The sequence below is a fragment of the Bufo bufo genome, chromosome 8 (assembly GCF_905171765.1).
Source record: "Bufo bufo chromosome 8, aBufBuf1.1, whole genome shotgun sequence".
NCBI classification, from domain to species: domain Eukaryota; kingdom Metazoa; phylum Chordata; class Amphibia; order Anura; family Bufonidae; genus Bufo; species Bufo bufo.
This window is the reverse complement of record NC_053396.1, coordinates 26,670,175-26,686,506: the sequence shown is the minus strand read 5'-3', so window position 1 is coordinate 26,686,506 and position 16,332 is coordinate 26,670,175. Positions and strand designations below refer to the sequence as shown.

Below are 16,332 nucleotides of genomic sequence, written 5' to 3'. Positions count from 1 at the left end.
ACCGCTGTAAAGTACCGGACCCTAAAGTCGCAGTTTACCGCTAGGAAATAAACGGACGGGAGGGCGCAATAAACAAAACACAAGAAAAGTACTTACAAGCCGCCCGCCCGCTGCACTTACTTAGAATAGAACCACAGTAATGTACGTTATACGGCCATATGGACGACCGTGTCCGGAGATGTGTACGGACCGCTCCCCACCGTTTCCGGTACCTCAGGCAGAGAGGAGGCGACAACTGCCGTTTGGTTTCAAAAAGCTTCTCCCGCCCAATGGCTTTATCGGCTCTTCATCACAAGCGCACCTAGATTGGTCGGCCGCACCGCCAATCTCTTTGTAGTGCCCGCCCCCTCCTGAAGTTCGCGGCGCTGATTGGCTGCTTTCGTATGCAGGGTTAGTTTTAGCGGCTTGTCAGTGTGAAGACGTGGGCAGTTGTGTTGTGAGGCGATGGCGGGTCACGTATAGGTACGGCTGGTCTTGTACGGGTTTTGCGACATTCTAGCAAACGTGGTGCCTGTTTGCACTGTGGACGCGTGCAATATAGTTAGGCTAGGCGGGCGCATGTTGCAGTTCGACTGCCATTATAAAAATTGTCGCACGACAAATGTTGCAGTGTAGTTGTGCCCTATCTGTCCTGCAACAAATGTCGTCGTGTAGACCTAGCCTTAGGAAAGGCTTGTGCCATTTTCAGTACCGACCAGCTGGGGGCAGTAAAGAGCCTGTATTCACAGAGGTAACCCAAGCGTATATTCACACACTGGGGGTTTCAGTCGCGGTTTTTCACTTTTGAACATCGAGGACCAGCTCCTGGTTTTGCTCCTTTGAGTGGAGCTAAACCCTGAGCGGATACGGCCTAAAACCACCGGTCGAATGGCGACATGGCCTCCCATCGAAAACAATGGTGGATACCACGTGGCTGCTGGAAACTTGGTGCGGAATCTAAAAAGGAGCTGTGTGAGCAGGGCCCTAGGGTTTGTATGCACGTTGTATTGTATAGCATCGGACGTCAGTATTGCGTATGGCCGTCTTGACAGGAAAACGGGTATTGTTGCCCATAGCAACCGTTTACTGGGCAGCTTTCCTTTTCCCACAGCCGTTTTAAGGGGTGTTCCATCTGGACGATTATGGTATATGAATAGAATATGTTCTAAGTAGTGCTGAGCGAATCGAACTGCGCAAAGTGGAATTCCATCCGATTTTCAGGGACAATTCGTTTCACAACAAAGTTGAATTTCCTCGTGTACGACTACATGCAAACATCTGTTAAAAGTGGATCAACTGTCCATTTTACCAGACTTTTTTTTTCACTGATGTCTTTTTGAGAAACGGACGTTAAAAGCGGACCCATACAGGTGGCAGTCGGTCCGTGAAAAACGGACAAGATAGAACATGTTCTATTTTTTTTATGTCCGTTTTTCACTGACCATCAAAAAACTGCCGTGTAAATAACGCCATAGACGACCATTGGTCTTAACCACCTCCCGTCTGCCCGTTGACTATAAACGTCCGGGAGGTGGATCTCTATCTCTGAATGGACGTTTCGGAACGTCGGCAGCTGCCGAGCGGCGGGGTTGATGTCGGTGACAGCCGGGCACCCCAGTGAGAAGGCAGGGACAGTTCGCAGGTGTCACTGCCTTCTAGATCGCTCTATACACAGGACTTAACGAGCGCTGTGTATACAGATCAGGAAGTGCTATGCGCTTCCTGTCCCGACTCGGTGGTCATGAGACTTCCGGGGGAGTGCAGAAGCTGTCGGGTCTTCTACAGACCTCGATCAGCCCTGCACTGAGGCTGTACGGCCTCTCTGGGGGGTGTATTTCCCCTGTAACTGGGGCTACTATGTCAGCCCCAGTTACAGGAGAAATCAATGGTGAAGGTAAATGTCCCCCAGAGATCTTGTATGACCTTTTGGGGGACGCAAACTGTAAAATAAAAAAATAAAGGTTTCACATGTAAAAAAAAATAAAAAAAAATCCCCAAATAAGGAATAAAAAAAATAAAAATTTTAAATAGAAAAAATAAAATAGACATATTTTCTATTGCCGCGTCCATGACGGTCGGCTCTATAAATATATCACATGATCCACCCAGTCCGATAAACACCATAAAAAAATAAAATAAAAACTGTGTCAAAAAATGCAATTTTTGTCACCTTACATCACAAAAAGTGCAACACCAAGTGATCAAAAAGGCGTATGTCCCTCAAAATGGTACCAATAAAACCATCACCTCATCCTGCAAAAAATGAGCCCCTACATAAGAAAATCGCTCAAAAAATTTAAAAAACTATAGCTCTTAGAACATGGACACATTAAAACATCATTTTTTTGTTTCAAAAATGCTATTTTTGTGTTAAGGTGAAATAAATAAAAAGTAGACATATTAGGTATCGCCGCGTCCGTAACAACCAGCTCTATAAAAATATCACATGACCTAACCCCTCGGGTGAACACTGTAAAAAAAAATAAAAGCTGTGCCAAAAAAGCCATTTTTTTGTCGCTTAACATCACATAAAGTGCAACACCAAGCGATCAAAAAGGCGTATACCCCCCAAAATAGTACCAATCAAACTGTCACCTCATACTGCAAAAAATGAGACCTTAACTAAGACAATTGGTCAAAAAATAAAAAAGCTAGGGCTCTCAGACTATGGAGACAGTAAAACATCATTTTTTTTGTGCCGATGCAGTCACTGTACTCCGGCCTGCCGCTCCAGTGCTGCACTATACAAATAGAAAAAGTCTCATTTAATTAAGTGATTAAACATGCCCCCCCTTCACTTTTAATATTACCGTACACCCTAACAGCTTCTGTAGAATGCAGGCTGGGCGGGCGGCAGCGTAACTCCCTGATGTCACATGCCTGCGCAGACTTCTTTATGAATGAAGCAGGCGGCGCAGGCACGTGATGTCATGGAGTGACGCGCCGGCCGCCCGGCCTGCCTGCGCTGTACAGAAGCTGTTAGGGTGTACGGTAATATTAGGAGTGAGGGGGCATGTTTAATCACTTTTAATTGAATGAGACATTTTATATTTGTATACTGCAGCAGTGGGGGGGTAGGGGGGGTAATCTGTGGATGACAGTTTTATGGGGGACATCTGTAGATGGCACTGTTAAGGGGTGGGGGGGTCTGTGGATGGCACTGTTATGGGCTGGGGGGGTCTGTGGATGGCACTGTTATGGGGTGGGGGGTCTGTGGATGGCACATATATAACAGTGCCATCCACAGATCCCCCATAACAGTGCCATCCACAGATCCCCCATAACAGTGGCATCCACAGATCTCCCATAACAGTGCCATCCACAGATCTCCCATAACAGTGCCATCCACAGATCTCCCATAACAGTGCCATCCACAGATCTCCCATAACAGTGCCATCCACAGATCCCCCATAGCAGTGCCATCCACAGATCCCCCATAACGGTGCCATCCACAGATCCCCCATAACGGTGCCATCCACAGATCCCCCATAACAGTGTCAGCCACAGATCCCCCCTGTAACAGTATCCTTCACAGATCCCCCCATAACAGTGTCCATCACAGATCCCCCCCATAACAGTGCATCATCCACAGATTCCCCCATAACAGTGCATCATCCACAGATTCCCCCATAACAGTGCATCATCCACAGATCCCCCATAACAGTGCGTCATCCACAGATCCCCCATAACAGTGCCATCCCCAGATCCCCCATAACAGTGTCCTTCACAGATCCCCCCATAACAGTGTCCTTCACAGATCCCCCATAATAGTCCCATCCACAGATCCCCAGTAATAGTGCCATCCACAGACCACCATTAGTTCCAAACCCACCAAAAGCACACCATTTGGTTAAAAAAAAATTTTTTCTTATTTTCCTCCCCAAAAACCTAGGTGCGTCTTATGGGCCGGTGCGTCTTATAGGGCGAAAAATACGGTATTAGGTATTGCCAAGTCAGTAACGATCTTCTCTATAAAAATGTCACATGACCTAACCCCTCAGGTGAACACTGTAAAAATAAATAAAAACTGTGCTAAAAAAACTTTTTGGTTTCCTTGCCCCATAAAGTGTTATAATGAATGATCAAAAAATCCTATGTACCCAAAAATGGTACCAATAAAAACGTTAACTCTTCCTGCAAAAAACGAGCCCCTGCACAAGACGATCGGCAGAAAAAAAAATGGCGTTCAGAAAATGGAGACACAAAAACATAATTTTTTTCCCAAAAATGCTTTATTACTGAAACAAACAAAGAAAGTAGACATATTTGATATTATTGCGTCCGTGACAACCTGCTCTATAAAAATAGCACATGATCTACCCTGTCAGATGAATGTTGTAAAAAATAAAACAGCAATTTTTTGGTTACCTTGCCCCACAAAAAACATAATGTAGAGCAATTAAAAATCATATGTACCCCAAAATAGTTCCAATAAAACTGGCACCTTATCCCCTAGTTTCCAAAATGGGGTCACTTTTTGGGAGTTTCTACTGTAGGGGTGCATCAGGGGGGTTTCAAAGGGACATGCCATCTAAAAAACCAGTCCAGCAAAATCTGCCTTCCAAAAACCATATGGCGTTCCTTTTCTTCTGCGCCCTGCCGTGTGCCCTTACATCAGTTTACGATCACATATGGGGTGTTTCTGTAAACAGCAGAATTAGGGTAGTAAATATTGAGTTTTGTTTGGCGGATAAGCCTCGATGTGTTAAAGAATAAAATGGATTAAAATGGAAAATCTGCCAAAGAAGTGAAATTTAAAAATTTGATTTCCATTTTCCTTTCATTTTTGTGGAACACCTAACGGGTTAACAAAGTTTGTAAAATCAGTTTTAAGTAACTTGAGGGGTGTAGTTTCTACAATGGGGTCATTTATGGGGGTTTCCACTATATAAGCCCCACAAAGTGACTTCAGACCTGAACTGGTCCTTAAAGGGCTTCTGTCACCCCACTAAACTCATATAATTTTTTTTTGTGTACTTAGAATCCCTATCCTGCGATATATCTATACATTATGTTATTAATCATTTTCGTTCAGTAGATATGTCAAAAAACGTACTTTTATGATATGCTAATTACCTTTCTACCAGCAAGTAGGGCGTCTACTTGCTGGTAGCAGCCGCAAAAAACCGCCACCTCCTCCTGTTGATTGACAGGGCCAGCCGCGATCTCCTCCTCCGGCCGGCCCTGTCAGCATTTCAAAAATCGTGCGCCTGTGTTAATTCGGCGCAGGCGCTCTGAGATAAGGAGGCTCGCCTCCTCAGCACTCCCTCAGTGCGCCTGCGCCGATGACATCTTCTCTTCCGGTGACGTCATCGGCGCAGGCGCACTGAGGGAGTTCTGAGGAGGCGAGCCTCCTTATCTCAGAGCGCCTGCGCCGAATCAGCACAGGCGCGCGATTTTTGAAATGCTGACACGGCCGGAGGAGGAGATCGCGGCTGGCCCTGTCAATCAACAGGAGGAGGGGGCGGTTTTTTGCGGCTGCTACCAGCAAGTAGACGCCCATGGCACGCACTTTGCCTCTACCCATCTGGCAAAGAAGACGCCTCCTGCCGAAGCTTTGGTCAATAACCAGGTCCTGGACTATTTGGCTAGAGCCCGGCAGGAGGACCACTTGGACTTGTATGTCAGAAGTCTGGCCCATCATTTGCGGAGTGTGTCTCCAGAACGATTGCTGAGAACCAAAGCGGCTCTCGGAATCGTTCTGGATGCAGGCACTCCGCCAATTGACCCCACAGACATGTTTGCGGCCCTGGAGAATTGGCGCACCCATGGGCACATGTCTGGCCCCACAAGGGAACATTATGGCCAACCAAGTCGCCCTTTTTGGCCAACCATATCATGGAGAAAGTTCATATGGCCAGCCTGTCCCCTCCTCATTCCAAGCTGGACCATCTCAGCACTCTGGCACCCCCTTCACAACCCTCCTACCATGGCCCTCAGTTTCAGGGTCCCCCATCGCCACCTTTGGATTTATTCTTTGTTATTATTGACCTTAAAAAAAAACTAAAAAAAAGTTGACTACTCTGTGGTCAAATAAACAGAGTTTTATTTTTAAGATTTTTATTGTTTGTTCTCTTCATTATATACAGTGTATTATGTCGCACAAACACAAATCACATTAATAATTGTAAACGTTTAATATACATTAATATAACCCAAATACACTTACTATATAAACATGATGTCTCAATCATTTACACACAAATATCAATTTGGGTTATAAACAATTTAAACACTTTATTGAACATATTTTTAGTTATAATACATATTTTCCAAAAATTTATAAAGAAATATAATGTCCATTATGCACACGATAGTAAACACAATACAGATGGAGTTTAGTGACATGACACATGTAATGATAGTTGTATTAATTCATAATGAGGCCAACTACAACTTTATTAATGATGATGGTGAAACATGCATACATTTAGTGCTAACATTTTCACATTATATTAATGAGGTATTAGTACATATTTCACAGACCGTGTTCTAAACAATATACACTGCTCAAAAAAATAAAGGGAACACTTAAACAACACAATGTAACTCCAAGTCAATCACACTTCTGTGAAATCAAACTGTCCACTTAGGAAGCAACACTGAGTGACAATCAATTTCACATGCTGTTGTGCAAATGGGATAGACAACAGGTGGAAGTTATAGGCAATTAGCAAGACACCCCCAATAAAGGAGTGGTTCTGCAGGTGGTGACCTGACCACGTCTCAGTTCCTATGCTTCCTGGCTGATGTTTTGGTCACTTTTGAATGCTGGCGGTGCTTTCACTCTAGTGGTAGCATGAGACGGAGTCTACAACCCACACAAGTGGCTCAGGTAGGGCAGCTTATCCAGGATGGCACATCAATGCGAGCTGTGGCAAGAAGGTTTGCTGTGTCTGTCAGCGTAGTGTCCAGAGCATGGAGGCGCTACCAGGAGACAGGCCAGTACATCAGGAGACGTGGAGGAGGCCGTAAGAGGGCAACAACCCAGCAGCAGGACCGCTACCTCCGCCTTTGTGCAAGGAGGAACAGGAGGAGCACTGCCATAGCCCTGCAAAATGACCTCCAGCAGGCCACAAATGTGCATGTGTCTGCTCAAATGGTCAGAAACAGACTCCATGAGGGTGATATGAGGGCCCGACGTCCACAGTTGGGGGTTGGGCTTACAGCCCAACACCGTGCAGAACGTTTGGCATTTGCCAGAAAACACCAAGATTGGCAAATTTGCCACTGGCGCCCTGTGCTCTTCACAGATGAAAGCAGGTTCACGCTGAGCACATGTGACAGACGTGACAGAGTCTGGAGACGCCGTGGAGAACGTTCTGCTGCCTGCAACATCCTCTAGCATGACCGGTTTGGCACTGGGTCAGTAATGGTGTGGGGTGGCATTTCTTTGGAGGGCCGCACAGCCCTCCATGTGCTCGCCAGAGGTAGCCTGACTGCCATTAGGTACCGAGATGAGATCCTCAGACCCCTTGTGAGACCATATGCTGGTGCGGTTGGCCCTGGGTTCCTCCTAATGCAAGACAATGCTAGACCTCATGTGGCTAGAGTGTGTCAGCAGTTCCTGCAAGACGAAGGCATTGATGCTATGCACTGGCCCGCCCGTTCCCCAGACCTGAATCCAATTGAGCACATCTGGGACATCATGTCTCGCTCTATCCACCAACGTCACGTTGCACCACAGACTGTCCAGGAGTTGGCAGATGCTTTAGTCCAGGTCTGGGAGGAGATCCCTCAGGAGACCGTCCGCCACCTCATCAGGAGCATGCACAGACGTTGTAGGGAGGTCATACAGGCACGTGGAGGCCACACACACTACTGAGCCTCATTTTGACTTGTTTTAAGGACATTACATCAAAGTTGGATCAGCCTGTAGTGTGTTTTTCCACTTTAATTTTGAGGGTGACTCCAAATCCAGACCTCCATGGGTTAAAAAATTTGATTTCCATTTTTATTTTTTTTTGTGATTTTGTTGTCAGCACATTCAACTATGTAAAGAACAAGGTATTTCAGAAGAATATTTAATTCATTCAGATCTAGGATGTGTTATTTGTGTGTTCCCTTTATTTTTTTGAGCAGTGTATGTAAGCTCCCAAGGGTCCTCATTATCTCGAGAGTCCCTAAATAAACAATCAAAAACCAAACACAGGAACCAGCCAAACTACCAAATCTCCCCCCCAAAAAATGGAGCTGTCCAAAAAACCAATGCATGCAGGAGATATTTATTTGTGTTTCCAGTAGCAGGTAAATCTAGGGGATGAATCCGTTTTTTTTCACGTGCATTAAAAACACATGCAATCCGCATGTCAACCGTGCGGAAAAAACGCGATATACAGAACAGGCCTTATGGACCGGATACCAACTTGACCCAGATAATTGTATCTCAATAAAACATAACTTTTAATCGTCCCTCTTAAAATAAATTGTGTGAGCCAAACAAAAAAGGAATTTAAAATAAACTGTTCCCTGTCTATATTGGCTGCTGTGTGCGTGTTTTATTTTCTTGTGCCAGCAGGGGTGTGCACTCTCCCTACTAAAGGCACTAGATGACTGATAACATATCACACGTTTCCAGTTACTGCACTGGTTATAGCATAAAGCTGAAACTATCTACTGCAAGTCATTGTTTGCTGTATAACTGACAATGGCTTAGCTCAATAAGACTGGTGAACAGAGAATCTAAAACCTAAGGACTGCTCCCGACATGTTTCACCAGCTAACCTGGCTTCCTCAGGGGTTTTGGGCGGCAATGCATTTGAGCTCAGCCAACGTCGTAGGAACAAAACCCTTAAAACTGTGGAGGAATTGCGTTTTTTTTCCCCCATTCCCACTACATTGTATGCCATAATTAAATGGTGTCAATAGAAAGTACAACTTGTCCCGCAAAAAAATAAGCCCTCATAAGGATATGTGAACGAAAAAATAAAAAAAGTTATGGTTCAAGGAAGATAGGGACGAAAACTGAAAACGAAATAAACTCTGGCATCCTAAAGGTTAATACCTTCATTCATTCCCCATGTAATAACAATTCTGGAGCAGCTATTCTTATGGCTCTATGTCGTGTCCTTCTTCTATTATTTCTACTAGAAGTTAAGCTAGCAGTCTGCAGTAAGGGTACAGAGGGGTGGTAACCAGTTGGGGGGTGTACCTGCACAGTCTGAAAATGACAGCACTGAATGGATAGAGTGAGTCTGTGCAGGGACCCCCCCCCCCCCCAACTGGTTACCACCCCTCTGTACCCTTACTGCAGACTGCTAGCAATTCATTCATAACTTCTAGTAGAAATAATAAAGGAATGGCACAACATAGAGCCATAAGAACAGATGCTCCAGAATTGTTATTACATGGGGAATGCATGAAGCTATTAAAGCAGGCATGTCAGGAGAGGTGAGAGGTCCTCTTTAAGGCTACATTCACACAAGCAAGTTCCACGCATTGGACACACAACGGGTGTCAGCATTATGTCAGTGTTAACAATACATTCCAGACCTGTAAGGCCCCTTTCACACGAGCTTGACGGATTAGGTCCGGATGTGTTCGGTGAAACTCGCACCATTTTGCAAGCAAGTTCAGTCAGTTTTGTCTTGCATTCAGTTGTTCAGTTTTTTCCACGCGAGTGCAATGCGTTTTGATGCGTTTTTCACGCGCGTGATAAAAAACTTAAAGTTTACAAACAACATCTCCTAGCAACCATCAGTGAAAAACGCATTGCATCCGCACTTGCTTCCGGATGTAATGCGTTTTTCACTGAAGACCCATTCACTTCTATAGGGCCAGGGCTGCGTGAAAAACGCAGAATATAGAACATGCTGCGTTTTTCACGCAACACAGAACTGATGCGTGAAAAAAAAACCGCTCATGTATACAGACCCATTGAAAAGAATGGGTCAGGATTCAGTGCGGGTGCTATGCATTGCACCCGTGTGGAAAACTCGCTTGTGTGAAAGGGGCCTAAGGGTAACATACATCATAAATGAATGAAACACTGTGTGACCTCGTCAGTGCTGGGGGGTCGGGACTAGGGATGAGCAAATTTCAAGTTTTGAAGTTCGGGTAAATGCTAAATTACGTTATGGATTCCGTTACTACGGACCATGCCCATAGACTTCTATTGTAACGGAATGACTCTAAAGTAGTGTTGATCGAATTTTCTGTTTTAAGTTCGGCGTACAAGGTTCGGGTTATCTAAGAATTCTGATATGGATTCCGCTACCACGACCATAACTTATAGTCCGTGGTAGCAGAATCCATAACTGAATTCTTAGACCTTGTATGCCAAACTTGAAACACAAAGTTCGCTCATCCCTACTCTAACGGCATTCCGTCATGGAATTGCATTATGGTCCATGGTAACGCAACTCAGCATATACTCGAACTTCAAAACTTGCAGTTCGCTCAAACCTAGTCAGGACGGGTGCTATCCCTGACACATTTTGCGAGTCCAATGCTTGGAACTTGCTCGTGTGGAAGGGGCCTAAAAGGCTATTTTCTTCACAGGCATAATACTAAATAAGTGGTGTATTACTGAAATAAAGGGAAAAAATTACACTAATTACCAATGACCATAAATAATGTGTTCACCATATTGTACAGTTTATGATTACAGACATACCAAATACAGTTTTGTGATGTTTCATAATAAGTATGGTACAAAATCTTAAAGGGGTTGTCCAAGTTATTTTTATCGAGGATACAAACAATAGACGGCTCATAGATTCAAAATACAAAAATACAATTTATTGCACCATTCACAAAATTGATATCATATAAAATGTCTAAAACCTTCTAATTCATACCAAATACCGGTAGGTAAAGTCTCGGTCCCTTTTGACACCTGATTGCGGAGCTTACGCAAACAGGACTAAAATCAGTTCACACAGTGCGGTAAATGGTCTCTGCTTCAATGTAAATCTTTAGTTGATCTCTATATTTATTATTTATTCCTGGCCATATTAGTTCATGAGATATCACGTTCTTCAGTATGGTACAGTTAATATACAGGGTGGGCCATTTATATGGATACACCTTAATAAAATGGGAATAGTTGGTGATATTAACTTCCTGTTTGTGGCACATTAGTATATGTGAGGGGGGAAACTTTTCAAGATGGGTGGTGACCATGGCGGCCATTTTGAAGTCGGCCATTTTGAATCCAACTTTTGTTTTTTCAATAGGAAGAGGGTCATTTGCCACATCAAACTTATTGGGAATTTCACAAGAAAAACAATGGTGTGCTTGGTTTTAATGTAACTTTATTCTTTCATGAGTTATTTACAAGTTTTTGACCACTTACTCAATGTGCTGCCCATTGTGTTGGATTGTCAATGTAACCCTTTTCTCCCACTCTTCACACACTGATAGCAACACCGCAGGAGAAATGCTAGCACAGGCTTCCAGTATCCGTAGTTTCAGGTGCTGCACATCTCGTATCATCTGAAGGCAATCGTCTATGCTGTGAAGATACGAGATGTGCAGCACCTGAAACTACGGATACTGGAAGCCTGTGCTAGCATTTCTCCTGCGGTGTTGCTATCAGTGTGTGAAGAGTGGGAGAAAAGGGTTGCATTGACAATCCAACACAATGGGCAGCACATTGAACACATTTTGTAAGTGGTCAGAAACGTGTAAATAACTCATGAAAGAATAAAGTTACCTTAAAACCAAGCACACCATTGTTTTTCTTGTGAAATTCCCAATAAGTTTGATGTGTCAAATGACCCTCTTCCTATTGAAAAAACAAAAGTTGGATTCAAAATGTCCGACTTCAAAATGTCCGCCATGGTCACCACCCATCTTGAAAAGTTTCCCCCCTCACATATACTAATGTGACACAAACAGGAAGTTAATATCACCAACCATTCCCATTTTATTAAGGTGTATCCATATAAATGGCCCACCCTGTAGAACACTTTTTTGTAGCAGTAAAGAATAGTCAATGTAGCAGGATGCATATGTTGCAATTGTTGACTGCAGCAGAGGAAAGGCTTCGCTTTAAAGGATAACTGTCATATTTTCAGAAAAAAATAAATTTTAGCATATGTTACTGCTGCAGCAGCATTATGCATAGAGCCATCTTTAGTTTCCTCACATATCACTGTTTTCCTTAAGTTTCTCCCTTAGTTACGGCTGTTTTAACATTTACAATAAGAGGACCTTCTCAAGATGGCTCCTCTACCAGTTCTCTGAGGCCAAAACTGCTTTCCCTCACTTCTCATACACACTTGCTGTAGCCAGAAGCTCCCTGCCAGCCAATCAGATTGGATTACTGAAAGACACGCCTCCTCACTCTGAAGCCTAATGCAGGCATGCAGTGTGAAGGACCTTCCCTCCATCTTCCTGTCTTCTTAGCCGGAGACAGATGAGCCCTAGCAACTGTCTTTGAATATAAAATAATTATGTGTGAGAAGAAAACGTAATAAAGTAATAACTAAATTATTGTGCTCGTGAAATTGTGTACCTTTAGTGTATAAATAAGACTCAACTGCCTTTATCCCTAACTCGTGCTGTATACTGGTATATAGGGCCTCAACGTCGAGGCTTGCAATCAGGGTATTGTCGTTAACATGTATTTCCTTTAACTTTACAACTGTGTATAGCGTCAACATATGTGCTTATACCTTCACACATGTTGTTGTTCCCAGACACTATGGGTCTTCCAGGTATAGGTTCACGTTTTTTGTGAATTTTTGGCAACGCGTAAAATGTCACTGTAGTCGGATATGGTTTATACATCATATTGTATGCAGGACTTTTGTCTCCGCTCCAAAATCATCTTCTGAGCGGAAACCTAACGGACCCCATTATAGTCTATGGGGGTCTATGAGGTCCGTAGGCTCCGTTCGGCTCAGTTATGAGCCGAATCCGTCCTTTCCGTTTTCCTGCTCCTATAACGGAGCAGGAGAACGGAAAGGCTGAACGCTGATGTGAACATAGCCTTAGTTCTTTCCCCCTTGCGTCCATCAGTATCTTTTTTAATTCTTTATTGAATTTTTCTGTGGGGTAACTGTCTAACTTTTTGTATGTTGTATTATCATCCAGTAACCTCATCACCATCCCAACATACTCCTCCGTGTTCATCAGAACTATGTTTCCCCCTTTGTCTGAGGGTTTTATGGTAAGATTTTGTTGCTCGGTAATTTCTCCAATTGCTCTCCTTTCCTCTGGGGAAAGATTTTCTCCCATCTCATCTCTTTTCCTCTCTATCTTCTCCAGATCGCCTGTCACCAGATTCACAAAGGTTTGGATGTTACCGTAGCGAATTTGGCAATTTGTGGAGTATATTTTGATTTTGGGCGCATGTTGCTGAAGGGGGCGACAGGTCTTATAATTTCGCCAGCACCTTCCCTATGTAGTTCTTCTAAACTAAAGCCTCTAGTGCTATTCTTTCTCCACTTTCCATCCCGTTATCAGGGTCATTTTTTTCTTTAACCCCTTAGTGACCACCCATACGTGTTTTTACGGCGGTCACTAAGGGGCCTTAGGCTGGGCCGCCGCGTTTTTACGGCGGCCCAGTTTAAGCGCTGCACGGCTCCCCCGTGCAGCGTGGAGCGCGGACCTGGCTCTCACATGAGAGCCGGGTCCCAGCTCTAACAGCCCGGACCGGCAGGAGTGCCGATCCGGGCTGTTTAACCCTTTACATGCCGGGCGCAATGGCGCCCGCTGCATGTAAAGTGGTGACAGAGGGAGCGGACTCCCTCTGTCTCCCATCAGCACCCCGAAAATGCGATCGCAGGGTGCTGATGTGTTGGGAAGCTTACCTTGCTTCCGATCAGGGCCCCGAGCCTGTCTTCAGTTATCTCCAGCAGGCTGTGCCTCTCTGGCGCAGCCTGCTGGTCAATGTTGGAATAGCATTGCTATTGAAATGCAATGCATTATAGAGATAATGCATTACATTTTAAAAGCAATCAAAATACTGTATATTATAGTCCCCTTGTGGGACTATTAAGTAGTAAAAAAAATAGAAAAAAAATACACATTTATTAAATAAAAAAAATTCCATAAAATAAAAAAATATGCTTTTTTTTCCATTGAAAATACGCTTTTCAATGAAAAAAATTGCAAAAAGAAAATATCCCCCATATGTTTGGTATTGCCGCGTCCGTAACGACCGGGACTACATAAATATTACATAAATTATCCGCTATGGTGAACGCCGTAAAAAATAAAAAAAGACAGAATTTCGAATTTATTCTTAGTTATTAAAAAAACGTAATAACAAGCGATCAAAAAGCGGCATTTACTCCAAAATCATACCAATGAAAAATACAATTCGTCTTTCAAAAATCAAGCCCTCACACAATTCCATATAAAAAAATAAAAAAAAGTTATGGGTCTTGTGAAGTGGCAATGCAAAATCATTTTTTTGGTTAATAAAAGGTGTTTTATTGCAAAAAAAAGTAGTAAAACGTAAACAAAATTATAAGTATTTAGTATCACTGTAATCGTACTGACCCAGAGAATAAAGATATTATGTTATTTGTAGCGAAAAATGAACGCCAAAAAATGTATAATGTAAAAACGCAGTGGCAGTATTGCTATATTTCCCCATCTCCCTCCCAGAAAGAGTTAATAAAAGTTAATCAGAAAGTTATGTGTACCCCAAAATGGCGCCATTAAAAACTACAACTTGTCCCGTAAAAAACAAGCCCTCATAAAGCTATATAGATGAAAAAATAAAAAAGTTATAGCTCTTGGAATGAGACCATAAAAAAAGGAAGAAAAACGCTTGGTCATAAAGGCCCAAACAGGCTTGGTCACTAAGGGGTTAAACTCTTTGTGTAATGCAAGTTTACGGGCGAATAGATGAATGTCTTTCACCCAAGTGAAACATTCAAATTTAGGAGTTGGAGTATATGAAAGTCCCTTTTGTATCAGGGATTTATATTCTAGATTTTAGTATTACAGAGGATCTATTTATGATCTGCATTGTATTCACATTTTCTGGTTGTACCCCCATTTGTCTCGGTCCCTGAGTTGTATACCCGGCATTAAAAAAGGAACCGGGGCGTTGGATGCCAACATTGGGGGCGCGTTTGTTTGTACAAGGGATGGTGTAACTGATGCAGAAGTAGATGGTAAACAGGGCATTGACATTTGGAAATTGGTGTTTGGCTCCTGAATGTTTTGAGCACGATATTGATTCTGTTGCCATTCTTGATTAGTGTTTCTAAACTGAGGATTTTTTCTCTGTTGATATCTTCCCCTATATCTACCTCTTCCTCTCCTATTTATTTGGGTAGTACTACCTTCCGATTCAGACGCCTCAGATTCTGAGACGTCTGTGGGTGGTCTTTACTCCAAAACTCCTACCAAAATATGATGACTGACTATTTGATTTATTATAAATTTGTCCTGTCTCGAAATCTCTCTTGTCCCTGATATATTTTCTATGCTTTCTCTCTTTCACCTCAATTTGCAAATTTTCAACGTTCTTTTGTAATTTCACCTCTAGAAGACTGAATTCTGGCTGTGATCTAAGTTTTTGTATTTCTTGGGTTTCTTTCTCAAGTTGAGCTATCACTTTACTTAGTTGTTTTTTCTCGTATTCTAAAATATACGCCTGCATGCGCAATGAATTCTCAGTTACTAATGATTCCCAGCCTCTAATGAATTCGGTGTCTTCCTGGTGTGAATTAGGAATTATGTTCACTCTCATTCCTCTGTATACAATTTTTTGTTGTAAGTATGTTTCCAGACTTGTGATTTCCCAGATTGATCTAATATATTTTTTGTAGGTTCTATTAGTTTCTCGGAAAGCCTGTGTGATATCTTGGGTGTTAATGGGGAGACTTTCTGTAGAAAACACTTTATTGGCTTCTAGGAGGTAGTTTTGGCTATTTGGTTGATTCGACAAAAATCCTGCCATATCACCTTCTAAATTCAACAATGTTAGGCCTCTTTCACACGACCGTTGTGTGCACCCGTGGCCGTTGTGCCGTTTTCCGTTTTTTTCCGCGGACCCCATAACTTTCAATGGGTCCGTGGAAAAAACGGAAAATGCACCGTTTTGCAGCCGCATCCGAGATCCGTGTTTCCTGGCCGTGAAAAAAATATGACCTGTCCTATTTTTTTCACGGCCAACGGTTCACGGACCCATTCAAGTCAATGGGTCCGTGAAAGAACACGGATGCACACAAGATTGGCATCCGTGTCCGTGATCCGTGGCCGTAGGTTAGTTTTTATACAGACGGATCCGAAGATCCGTCTGCATAAAGCTTTTTCAAAGCTGAGTTTTCACTTCGTGAAAACTCAGAACCGACAGTATATTCTAACACAGAAGCGTTCCCATGGTGATGGGGACGCTTCTAGTTAGAATACACTACAAACTGTGTACAAGACTGCCCCCTGCTG

The 16,332-nt window shown here is 43.2% G+C and overlaps 1 protein-coding gene across 2 annotated transcripts in view; it reads right to left on the bottom strand.

Moving 5' to 3' along the window:
• The window catches only part of LOC121009582 (protein bicaudal D homolog 2-like), a 66,942-nt gene extending 66,682 nt beyond the window's left edge, over positions 1–260 (bottom strand). Inside the window, exon 1 of one of the 2 annotated variants that reach the window (XM_040442801.1) lies at positions 97–260. The gene's annotated coding sequence lies outside the window, so the exon portion shown is untranslated. The remainder of the gene's footprint in view (positions 1–96) is intronic. The other variant, XM_040442802.1, reaches the window with a different exon arrangement.
• Between the last annotated feature and the right edge of the window lie 16,072 nt (positions 261–16,332).